This window comes from Anser brachyrhynchus (assembly GCF_964034855.1).
Source record: "Anser brachyrhynchus genome assembly, chromosome: 2".
NCBI lineage: Eukaryota > Metazoa > Chordata > Aves > Anseriformes > Anatidae > Anser > Anser brachyrhynchus.
Genome location: NC_137695.1, coordinates 56,991,590 through 57,004,837, shown reverse-complemented (window position 1 = coordinate 57,004,837; position 13,248 = coordinate 56,991,590). Strand labels below are relative to the sequence as shown.

Below are 13,248 nucleotides of genomic sequence, written 5' to 3'. Positions count from 1 at the left end.
CATTTTGTGTCTACTCAAGTACTATAGACAGCTCTCTATCAATATGATTTAGAAATGGCAAATGTTTTTTACAGATATAAATCCTTTCACTCACCCTTTTATGTTTTTACTACTACAGTAGGAAACAGGAATGGGTGTCCTGTTGGCATTACATTTCATGAGACTCATGCATACAGTGAAGCAAGGTAGTTAGGGAAAGGTGTCTGAAACAGGCAGGTCCCTCACTCAAATAGCATTCAAAAATGAGTACATACACCATGACTGTGGCCTTTATCCTCCACCAGTGTGTTACAGGATTTTTCTACCTCTAATTACCATGAAGTCAGGGCACATACTTTTACCTCCAACATGTCAGTTCAGTCTCTATGCCTCCACACCAGTCCATGATAGTCCTTATTTTCATATTTTTAGATATATTTTCCTCATGCAAAAAAATAATAATAATAATAATAAACAATACCAAAGACATCATCTCCATTTTGGGGGGGTCCACCCTGAACACTGTCAACAGTAAATAATTATAACCATAATTTTCAGAGAAAACCTTTGTTTAAATTAAAAAAAAAAAAAAGATATAAAAAATAAAAAATAAAAAATAAAAATAAATAAAAAGAAGCCACAGTCACCAGGGTCCATCTACCCTGCCCCTACCCTCCTCATATACAGAGTGACTACGGTAAAAGTAAGCTTATGTCATAGTTTTTGGATGGACTTTACTATTTTGTTAGTACAGCGCAACAGGGTCCTTACCCTGATGGTGACCCCTGCACAGGCACAGAGAAATAAATAACAGCAGTGAAAATTTGCTTATAAACCAGCCACTACAAATGACAAAAAGCTACATGTCCAGGCAGAAAAATCAATCAACTCATATCACCTTGAGCACCTGGCCAGATTTTAAAAGTTTTCTGGCAGCTACAACCCAGGCATCTGAATACCTTTACAAGTCTTAACCACAATCTCCAGCAGAACTTACACCCATTCCACAAACTATGGAATAAGAAAAACACCACAAAAGAGGAAGAAAAGCACATAGGCAATGTGTTTTTTCTCAAAATCACACCATAAAAAAATGACAGTCCTGATGTCTACTTTTCAGGCTTGCACAAGGCTATTACAACTTTTAGTATGATGCATGGTTTACAAATGTGGCTGATTTTTGTGAGATTCAAATGCAACATATTTGAGGAGGAGGAGTTGATAAGCACCCAGTCCCATTGCTCAGCAATTTTAGAACCATGCAAACTTCCTAGCAATTTTTCTTATGGAAAGGAGATTCCTTCTCCTCTCCTCTTAAAAATCTCTGATATTTTACCATGCTCCTACTGTAATCGGATTTCACGAATTTTAGCACATACTTTTGGACACTTCAAGTGTCCAAAGGAGGGCTATGAAGGTGGTGAAGGGTCTAGAAGGGAAGAGGTATGAGGAGCAGCTGAGGTCCCTTGGTTTGTTCAGCCCAGAGCAGAGCAGGCTGAGGGGAGGCCTCATGGCGGCCTGCAGCTCCCTCACGAGGGGAGTGGAGGGGCAGATGCTGAGCTCTGCTCTCTGGGGACAGCAACAGGATCCGAGGGAACATCATGGAGCTGGGACAGGGGAGGGTTGGGCTGGGTGTTAGGAAAAGGTTCTGCACCCAGACGGTGGTCGGGCACTGGGTCAGGATCCCCAGGGCAGTGGTCACAGCACTGAGCCTGTCAGAGCTCAAGAAGCATTTGGACAATGCTCCTAGACACATGGTCGGATTTTTGGGTGGTCGTTTTTGAACCCAGGAGTTGAACTTGAAGATCCTTGTGGGTCCCTTCCAACTCAGGATATTGTGTGATTTTATGACTTTTATTTTGCCTTTTATCCAACAAAAAATAACTAACTGTTACACAAAACCCCTAGAATGCTACATGAGAGAGCTCTGTTTTGATGTCTGTGCATTTCCCTTGTTGTGGTGTCATCTGTTGCATGGAACCAGTGCAATTCTATGGTAAAGCATTGCAGCTTAAAAAGTTTAATGAAGTATATTAGTACCCACTACAGATAGGAAAGCATACTCCTCCTCTCCTTTTATATTCAGCGTACTGACTGCAGTTCCCTTTTTGTGAATCATCTCTCACAAACAAGACCAGAAGACATCGCTGCTATATTTTTTTTTAAGCTTTAGTACGTTTCATGAGATCAACAAGACCTTCAACTGAGTCACCTTTCCTTTGTTTCTTCCAAGCTGCTAAGTAGTTATTGGAAGAGGGATGTATGGATAGGAGGTAACATCATCTATCTGAAACTGTATTGCCTTAGAAGTAAAGCAAGTAGGTATCTTTTCATGCCTTGTTCTGGTCATCTGTTTTTTGACCTTAAACAAGTTCTTTCACATATCTTTGATTTGGTTCCCTGTTTATGCAGGACTGGTAATGTCATTTTTCATTCTTGATATCTACAGCTGAAAATTGCTATACAAACTAAAATATAACCATAAAAAATATAAGAGTTTTTTCCAAGTGCTTATCTACAAGACAGCTGGAGTGCAGTTAGCATAACTGAAGTAATTAATAAATAATTCCAAGGGCATGTTTGGCCTTTGCATGATAATTCATGAGAAAATTTGGTACTTTCATTTTAATGTAATATTTTTGTCCCCCAAAGCAATTTAATCTATTATGTAGGAAGGCTGATATTTTTGTTTGATTGGTTGTTTGATAGCTGTGTTTATTCTAAAATTAAATAAAAATATCTGATTCTTAGTCATTACCAAAATCAAATCCCTCCTTATAATGGTCCTCTCATAGATACTTACTCATGAGGAAGGCACACTATCCATTTCTGTTTTCCCTTCATATTGAGCTCCAGTAGACTTACTACTTTCCAAAATATTGCTAATTGCATGTGTAAGTGGTTGTCTGCCGGTAGCAAGTCATAGAATTAGTGTCCCTCCACAAGGTCAGAGAAGCCAGGAACATTCTTTTTTACTACCTTGCACCTGGAGAGCATTTAGCCAGTTTCAGGTAGCCTGTGTATTTTGGAAAACGTAAAGACACATTTCCAGCAGTTAAAAAATCCCCCTCAGCTGCAACTGGACAGCAGGTTAGGCCACCCTATGGAAAATTCAGGGAAGGACTGTAAGTCTGCACTGTTCTGTACTCCAGCTTCTGCTCCAAAGGAGTAATCTAGTCTTGCATATGCATAGAAACACATCTCACTGACATAATGGCTTTTGACCAGAAACAAGCTGTAACTGAGAAGTGCTGCATCTAACAGATGTTCTCTTTATATATCCAACTTCTCAACCTTTTGAGGGCAGTCTACAATACTGAATAGCCCACTTTTAATAGCAGTATTGAAACATTGCAATTATAATTGTGCACTTGAGGAGATGACTCTACAAAGCATTGTAGTCTGTTATTCCCTTCAATACTGAAAGACAATGAGGGGAAAAAAGTGTTACTAGCTGAACTCCATGTAAAATAGCAATAAAGAAGCACTGAAATATGTCTGCAAATCTTTTGGGTTATATACACAAGCATGCATATTTGTGCAAGTGGCATGTGTACAACAGAACTAAGCTTGATGCTGCAGACTAACCAACAGACTAGCAGAATAATGACCTGCATTTATTTATGTGTTTGTTAATTTAGTTATGTCTGTAATTTCTTTGACTTTGCTAGTGAGACCCAAGAGGACTAAACATTCAATAGAGAAAAATGGAAAACGTAGAACTTTGTGATTTGTTTTTTTTGGAACTGAAGCATACATGACACAGAAATAGCTTGCACTTTTAACCATCACAAAAGGCAGGTCCCAACAGCAAAATCTGTATTTGGTAGACACAAAATCATCTATCCATCTGAAGACAGAAAACCATCCTCTTGCCATGCTCCAGAAATACGCTTTTACTGCAAGTGATATACTGATATTTGCTATGCTTTTTAGCTTCTTCCTTCCACCTTCTAGGATCACTGTATCCTTATCTAGCATGAGCTTCAGTAAACAAGTTCACAGTTATGTTCTAATTCCATCCAGAGAAGCAAGCATTCATCATTAAAATGTTAATCAAGAGAAACAGAAAAAAAACAAACTGATATCACAGGCAAAATACTAGTGCTACAGTGCATCAGCCTTCTTTTCCACTTAAGCTGGTGAAACAATGACAGTGGACTTCAACTAAATCCCAATAGAGAGCTCAGCCATTCTCAGAGTAAAGACATTTCCAGATGTTCAGACAGAGCCTCCTGTGCTTCAGTTTGTACCTATTGCCACTGCTCTTGCCACTGGGCAACACTGAAAAGTAGCTTCATCTTCTTTGCAGCCTCCCTTCAGGTATTTCTATACATTGATAGGGTCCCCCCTTGATCCTTCTCTTCTCCAGGCAGAACAGCCCCAAGTTCTCTCAGCGTTTTCTCAGAGGAAAGATTCTCCATCCCTTAATCATCCTTATGGCCCTCTGTCGAACTCTCTCCGGGACATCCACGTCTCTCCTGTACTGAGGTGTCCAGAACTGGGCACACCTCTTCAGATGTGGCCTCTCCAAGGCTGAGTAGAGGGGAAGGATCACCTCCCTCAAGCTGCTGGTAATGGTTTGCCTAATGCAGCCCAGGAGACCATTTCACCTTCTTTGCCACAAGGACACATTTCTGGCTCACATTCAACTTGGTGTCCACCAGGGCCTCCAGAGACTTTTCTGCAAAGCTGCTTTCCAGCACATCCTGGTGCCTGGGGTTGTTCCTCCACAGGTGCAGGACTTTATACTTTTCCCTGTTGAATTGTATGAGCTTCCTGTCAGCTTGTTTCTCCAGCCTGCTGAAGTCCCTCTGGTTTTCAGCATGAACAAACAGAGTGTTTCAGCCTCACAGTTTTATGTGACCAGCAAACCAACCACTCTGTCCCCATCATCCAGGGGCAGATGACAGATTGGATTCTGAACAAGACTGGACCCAATTTTGACTCCAGGGGTACTCCTGGAGCCTAGCTTCTTGGTTTAGTTGATAGTTATCTGCGCTAGTCACTATCTTGCCTACCTTCCATCTTCATTTACTATACTGACTGGGTAAGGTTCAAGAAAGTGTAAAGCTGCATGACTTTTCTTGTTTGGCTTCTCAATCTGTAGGCAAACACAGAATGTGTTGTCTGTGCAATGAACCACCATATTAGAGAGATATCTGCACTAATTCTGGAAAGATAGCATGTCCACATAGATCAAGACTCAGCAATGCTGTGTTTGATCCTAGGTGCGGTAGAGCCTCTCATTAGGACTAATTACTTTTGGCACGGCGTCATGCTAATGCAGCTGTGCAGCTTCCAGAGCTAGTTCATTTGGCACTTAGCTCAGGGATGACTGCAGTCATGGGCTTAGTCCATTGTCATTTGATCAAATGAGTGAAGCTTTTGCTCATTAGTTCAAACAACCATTTCATTTGGGAATTTGATAAATGATGAAATCTTCCAGATGCTTAGTTCAATTGCTGTAAATATGGCCATGATTTTTGACAACTATCCAATTATTAACAGTCAGTCAAGCTACACAGAAATTCCTGCATTACAATCCAGCAAGTTGTATCAGCAATTTCTCTCTGAGATGTTCTTTTGGTGGTTTTAATTTTTAGTTGAGAAGTGAGATGCCATGATGCCATGAGATATGGCATCCTCAAAGCAGATACTGTGTTCCAATACAGCACTTCAGTGTAGCATCAGCAGCCCTTTCTATGTATTTTCAGCAGCCAGGAACAAGCTATCAGTGCTGTTTCAATGTCAGCATTGGAACAGCTGTCTCTCACCCCTGTGCAAATGAAGGTAGCAGGCCAGGTAATTTATAGATGACTTTGTAAGACTACTCAGATGCCAGAGTGTAAGTGGGAAAGATGGAGAAGATAGTTTTCCATGCTATCAAAGCCTAGAAAGTCTTCCTTTCCTATCCAGAGTCTATTAAGTCAATTGGAAGAATTTCAGTGAACCATTTCATTGAATTCCGTCTTCTGGTTTAGTCGGTGAGCCCTTTGTCAAAGGTGTATTTAAAAATAAACTGTCTAAAAAGTTTGGCAGATGTTGCTCTTCCAGAGGTAGAATATTTACAAGCTGCTGTTTTCATGGAACAAGCACGCGAGGTGGAGGGAGACAATATCTGTCTGGCACTTTTTAGTCTACAATTCATAGCTTATTGTTGTATGCTGTTTTACAGCTAGTAAGTGAGCTCTGAATCTAGCCATAACAAGGCATTTATGCTCTAAGAATGGAATTTCAAAAGGATCCTAAGGAAACTAGGTTTTCCCTTTGATATAAGTCAACTAAAACATCAATGAGTCTCACTGAAGGTTATAAAAATACATCAGGACAGTTAAGAGAAACAAAGTACAAGGGAGAGGATGAAAGTATTTCAGAGAAAAGATAAGAAAGAGGAAGAGAAATGGAGAGACAGGCATAGAAAACTGACTCTAAGGAGGGTTGTAATTCCTACCCTCCCCCCCTCTTTTTTTTTTTTCACAGTTTTTGTGTCTTAAGAACCTCCACCCAGTACTTAGCATTTTGTGAGCACCCATCTGTCTGTCAGCATCTTTTTCTTTGCTGGTAGCCTCGTTATAGGTAGAGATTCTGGCCCATAATTTATCAGCAAGAATCAATCTAGGAAAATAGGAGGGAAAAAAAAAAAAAAAAGATTAAAAAAAAAAAGAGAGAGAGAGAGAAAGAGACTTGAAACACAAAGTATTCTAGGGAAATGGGAAACTTAGCTATTCATAGATCTTAAGTGACAGAAAAGACTGTTAGATCATTTAGTCTGGCCTCCTGCATAGCAAAGGACATATAAGTGCATACTACTTCCCATTCTGTTGAGCCTCAGATCTTTCGTTTAACTAAAACATACCTACCAAAAAGCCTTGTAAGGAGGGATCCAAAGAATCCAGAATCCCACAGATGATGTATGTGTCCTTTACTTTTATGGAAAAATGCTTCATAGGTTTAAGATACGGAAATGGTGCGATCTGAACACAATCCAAATGAAAAATAAAAAAATATTAAAAAAAAAACAGTAAGGACAGTAGGAAGATCATTTCATTTGCCAGTCACACTTCTACATTCTGAAATGATGGCTGACAAAAACCTAAGACCATAGAAAAATGAATTGATGAAAGAAACATATTAAGATTTAATTATATATAATTGCACAAATGTCCTGGTTTTGGCTATTATAATTTTTTCCTGGTACCTGGTATGGTGCTGTGTTTTGGATTTAAGATGAGAGTCATGTTGATAACACACCAACATTTTAATTGTTGTATGGGGTGGCTGGCCAGGGTTAGGCGGATCGCTGCTTGGGGATGGGCTGGACGTCAGTCAACAAGTGGTGAGCAATTGCACTGTGCATCATTTGTTGTGTACACGTTATTATTATTGTTGTTATTATTATTATTATTATTATTATTATTATTATTATTATTTATTTTCTGTCCTAATAAACTGTCTTTATCTCAGCCCACAAGCTTTTACTTTTTTTTCTGATTCTCACCCCACTATCCCACTGTGGGGGGAGGTTGAGAAGACAGCTGTGTGGTGCTTCGGTGCCAGCCAAGTTAAAACACAACAAGGCACAGAAATGCTAAAACTAAGTGTAGCCCCAAGCCTCCCTTTATTAAGTGAATATATGTGGCAGGAGTACATAAAAATTTGCCTCTGTTCAGTTTTATGGAATTTCCATCACAAAACCTTGTACTAACTGAATATACTGAAAATACTTTTATTCTCTTTTTTAATTTCTTAATTAAGCAATTTCAGACATTTGTTCAAAGTCTGATCTCCATTCTCTTTTCTTAGAGTTTTGTAGCATTTGGTACGATAGAAAATAAAATGGTCATTAGGGATGCTCACTTCCTGAGCTACAAATTTACTGGCCAGTAGAAATCTTGGGGATCTGTGCTGCTCATTATGTACGTGTTTCTGAAAAATCCAGCTCTGGTCCAGCTGATCAATGATCAGCTTAGATGTTAGATGCTTTTAATCCCTCTTTTTAAAAGTTTGTCAGAATAATACCACTGTTGTGATTCTGTTTCCTAGGATGAAATTGCACCAAGGATGTATTTGTGTCCAAAGGGTTGTATACGTAGACACAGAGAAGTTGAAAAGTAAACCATACTTAGGAAAATAAATAAATAAATAAATAAGCAATACCTTTCCACATAAGTACTTACACTGAACTTCTGAATAAATTTTATATTATTCTGGATCTGGCTGGGATAGATTTATCTTTCTCCACAGCAACCAAGAGCTTTGTTTTGTATTTATGCCTACAACAGTCTTGACAACACACCAATGTTTTGGCTATTGCTGAATGCTGAAAATTATAAAGGATTTATCTTTTTCCAACTTCCTCCCCACACCCCTCCAATGTGTAGGCTAAGGGCAGTCAAGAAGTTGGAAGGGCACACAAGTGACCATTGGCCAAAGGGATACTCTACACTGCCCAACATCATGCTCAGCAATAAAGCTGGGGTGGGGGAAGGAGGTGAGGGTTTGGGCTTCCAAGGGGGCCCTTGTTTGGAGACTGGCCAGACATCAGTCTGCTTGTGGGATTTAGTGATTCATTTCCTTTGCTTTACTTTGTTGTTCTTGTTGTTTTTCCTCTTTTCCTTCACCTGTTAAACTGTCTTTATCTTAACACAGGAGTTTTCTCACTTTCATTCTTCCTGTTTTCTCCTGCAACTTGTTGGGGGGCGGGGGGGGGGGGGGGGGGGGTAGGGGGGGGAAGTGTGTAAGCAGCTGTTTAAGTGCTTAGCTGCAGACTGGAGTTAACTCACCACAGATGTTCATCCATTTCTGATAAAATGACAATATGAAGTATTTTATGTAGACATATGTGCATGTATTTATGTAGACTTTTGTGGATGTCTCATCCCTGGATGTGTTTAAAGCAAGATGTGATGTGGCTTTGAGCAACCTGGCCTAGTGGAAGGTGTTCCTGGCCGTGGCGGGGAGGTGGAATTAGATGATCTTCGAGGTCCCTTTCAACCCAAACTATTCTATGATTCTATTATTCCCCTGGTTGGAGAATATATTTACACTGTAGACTGAAAAATTCATTCAAATGGAAACCGAGACTGAGGAGTCAGAACCAGTAACAGAATTCATGTGAGATGATGCCATGCAGCCTGTGCCTTTCTGCAAAGATCTTTTCACTGATGTCCTTCATGTTTTTTTTCAGTCTAGCAAATAAGCCTCCCCCTCTTCGGTTTGTAAGAGTCACATTTTTAGGTTGCCTGGGGACAGATCAGCACAGTCCATAGAACCTTATACATTTCTAACTTTGAGCAAGTCAGAAGGTACATGCACTGATAACAAACCTTTAATGAGAAGATAGTTCTGGAATGCTTTTCCTTCCTAAATCTTAACTTTCATTATAAAAATATAATGTGAATTTATACAAATGGTACTTTTACTTTCACATCAGAGCTAATAATTTTTTTCAATAAGTATGAATTTCATTATAAAACAAGTCTTTAGACTGTGATACAGTCAGTCTAAAGCCATGCATAAAGCTGGACTCTGCAGGCATAAAAAATTCTACCTGAAATATCTCTATTTGCCAGTTCTCTGCACTTCACTTTCTCTTTTAAAAGAAGAATAATCTTCCCTTATAAAAAAAAAAAAATAGAACTGCTTCCATCCAGAAGTCCAAAAGCTTGCAAATCAAGAAGCATTCTTGCAGAAGTTTTCAAAATCCTGGATGGGTTCACCTTCAAGGCATCCATGTGCAATATCAACAGTGCCATCAGTTGCCTCAGAATAAGAAATTCTACTAAGGAGTTCTCATTTTACAGTCCTTCAGACAGACAGCTTTTGGGAGCAAGTCAAGCCTGGCAGTGAAGAGATTTGAAGGGTTTCTTCAAAGTAAAAATTAATGGACAAATGCACATCCTCTTGAAAATAGACATGGATGTAACATACAACTTAAGTACTGGAGAAAGTATTCTAATTTGTAGCTTGCCTGAGTTTATTGGCAGACCCCCTGAAATTATAAAGCATGATAACATTACAACAAAAGCTTTATTTCTTGAATGGTGAGTTTTGGCACATACATTTTTTCTGTCTTGTAAAGTGCAGAAGGCCAAATAGGCTAAATTCATGGTTCATGAAAGGCAGTTCATTCAACAAATGAAATTATTTCATTCAGCACAGAACAGGGAGTAAATCAGCAATTAAGTATGCTTTTGTTGTGTTGCAGTTTAAGCCGTTCAGCAGCTAAACACCACACAGCCGTTCGCTCACCCTCCCCCCTCCCTCTCTGGGATGGGGGAGAGAAACGGGAAAGTGAAGCCTGTGAGTTGAGATAAAGACAGTTTATTAAGACAGGAAAATAATAATTAATAATAAATAATAATAATAATAGTACTACTAATAATAATGTGCACGAAACAAGTGATGCACAATGCAATTGCTCACCACCCGCTAACCGATGCCCAGCCTATCCCCAAGCAGCCGGCCCCCCTATCCCAGCCAGCCACCCCTATATATTGTTTAGCATGATGTCAGATGGTATGGAATACCCCTTTGGCCAGTTTGGGTCAGCTGTCCTGGGTCTGTCCCTTCCCAGCTCCTGCTGCACTCCCAGCCTGCCCGCTGGCGGGACAGAGCAAGAAGCTGAAAAGTCCTTGTAAGCACTACTCTGCAACAATTAAAACGTCGGCATGTTATCAGCACTCTTCTCATCCTAATCCAAAACATAGCACCCTACCAGCTACTAGGAGGAAAATTAGCTCTGTCCTAACTGAAACCAGGATATGTTGTTTCTTTTAATGAAATAAAAAAGGTGCTGTTCGTATAACAAATTTTGATTGAAATAATATTATCTGTGAAACATTTATTCCAGTCCTTCTAGATTGCTTAAAAATGTGTATAGTTTAATTTAATCTGTGAAAATCATGTGGAAATCTACTAGGCCATGTACAAAAATACTTACTGTTTATCAGTGTTCTTAATGACAACGATAATGGAGTGTTGCTTCTACCACAATTTATCAGTTGTGCTGATAAATTTTGTATAAGAATTCTGGTAATTTAACCATACAAGAAATTACAACTCTACCACTGAGAACACGATTGGTCACCAGGGATTTTTCAGAAAAATGAAATGGCACTACAGCTTTATTTTATATTTCAAAAACAAACAAACAAACAAACAAACAAAACACACACTCAAATAAATAAATAAATGGAAGACTTAATTGTCTTTATTTCTGTCTGATATACTCCTTTGTGAATGCTATCATTGATTACCCATTTTCTAGTAATCATAGAATCATAGAACGGCTTAGTTTGGAAGGGACCGTAAGGATCATCTAATTCCAACCGTCCTGCCATGGGCAAGGATGCCACCCACTGGATCACATTGCCCAGTGTCTTGTTCAACCTGGTCTTGAACACCTCCAGGGATGGGGCATCCACAACTTCTCTGGGCAACCAGTTCCAGTGTCTCACCACCCTCTGATCAACTTTGTAGCCTTCCTCTGGACCTGTTTTAACAGATTAACACCCTTCTTTTGCTGGGGTCCTCAGACTTGGATACAGTACTCCAAGTGAGGCCTCACAAGGGCAGAGTAGAGGAGGACAATCACCTCCCTCAATCTGCCAGTCCTCTTTTGATTCAGCCCAGGATGCAGTTGGCCTTCTGGGCAGCAAGTGTACACTGCTTACTCATGTCAAGTTTTTTGTCCACTAAAATCCCATGATTTTAGACCAGTGTAATCAAAATGTAGAGTCTTTCTCTACAGGGCTGCTCTCAATGAGTCCTTCTCCCAGTCTGTACTCATGTCTGGAATTGCCCTGATCCTGGTGCAACACCTTGCACTTGGAGTTGTTGAACCTCACTAAGGTTCACACGGGCCCACTTTCCAAGCTTGTCCAGGTCCCTTTGGATGGTGTCCCTTCCTTCTGGTGTATCAACTGCACCACTCAGCTTGGTGTCATCTGCAAACTTGCTAAGAGTGCACTTGATCCCACTGTCTTTATCATTGATAAAGATATTAAACAGTACCAGTCCTGAGACAGAACCCCAAGGCACACAGCTCATCACAGGCCTCCACCTGAACATAGAGGCATGGACCATCACTCTCTGGGTGCAGCCTTCAAGCCAATTCCTTATTCACTAAACGGTCCACCCTTCAAATCCATCTCTGTCCAATATGGAGCTTAGGATGTCATGTGGGACTGTGTCAAAGGCCTTACAGAAGTCCAGGTAGATGACATCGATTGGTCTTCCCTTGTCAACCGATGCAGTCACTCCATCAGAGAAGGCCACCAGATTGGTCAGGCATGATTTGCCCTTGGTGAAGCCAAGCTAGCTCTCTTGGATCACCTTCTTGTGTTGCATGTGCCTTGACATTGCTTCCAGAAGGATCTGTTCCATGATCTTTCCAGGCACAGAGGTGACCAGTCTGTAGTTCCCTGGCTCCTCCTTTCTACCCTTTTTAAAAATGGGAGTGATGTTTTCCTTTCTTCCAGTCACCAGGAACTTCACCTGACTGCCAGAACTTTACAAATATGATGGAGAGAGGCTTGGCAACTACATCAGCCATTTCCCTCAGGACGCTGGGATGCATGTCATCAGGCCCCATAGCCTTGTACCTGTTCAGTTTCAGCAGGTGGTCTCAAACTTGCTCTTTGCTTACAGTGGGAGGGACTTTGTTTCCCCAGCCCTCATCTTCAGGTTCAGGGAAATGATAGACATGGGATTGCCTGTCTGACAGTGGAGACTGAGGCAAAGAAGTTGCTGATTACCTCAGCCTTCTCCATATCTGTCATTACCAATTCACCCTTCTCATCCATCGGAAGGGGTACACTCTTCTTGACCTTTCTTTTCTGAACACTGTACCTACAGAATCCCTTCTCGTTATTCTTTACATCCCTTGCCAAACTCAGTTCCATCCATTCCTTGGCTTTCCTGATCCCATCCCTGCACATCTGGACAGCAACCATGTACTCTTCCCAGGGCACATGTCCCTGCTTCCACTGCCTGTGCACTTCCTTCTTGTGCCTCTGTTTGACCAAAAGGTCCTTGCTCAGCCATGCTGGTTTTCTGTTCTCCCTGCTCACTTTCTTACACAAGGAGATGGGGAGTTCTTGTACTCTGAGGAAAATATCCTTAAATAGTTGCTAACTCTGTTCAGCTCATTTGTCCCTAAGGACAGTGTTCCTAAGGATCTTGCCCCCTAGGTCTTTAAATAGCTTGAAGTTCGCTCTTCAAGGTAATCCTTTCATCTAATGTTTTGCCACTATAAAATAATTT

The 13,248-nt window shown here is 40.5% G+C and overlaps 1 protein-coding gene across 21 annotated transcripts in view; it reads left to right on the top strand.

The window, feature by feature from the left end:
- Positions 1 to 13,248, top strand: part of CNTNAP2 (contactin associated protein 2) — a 1,160,459-nt gene that overhangs the window by 1,050,173 nt on the left and 97,038 nt on the right. The window lies entirely within an intron of this gene.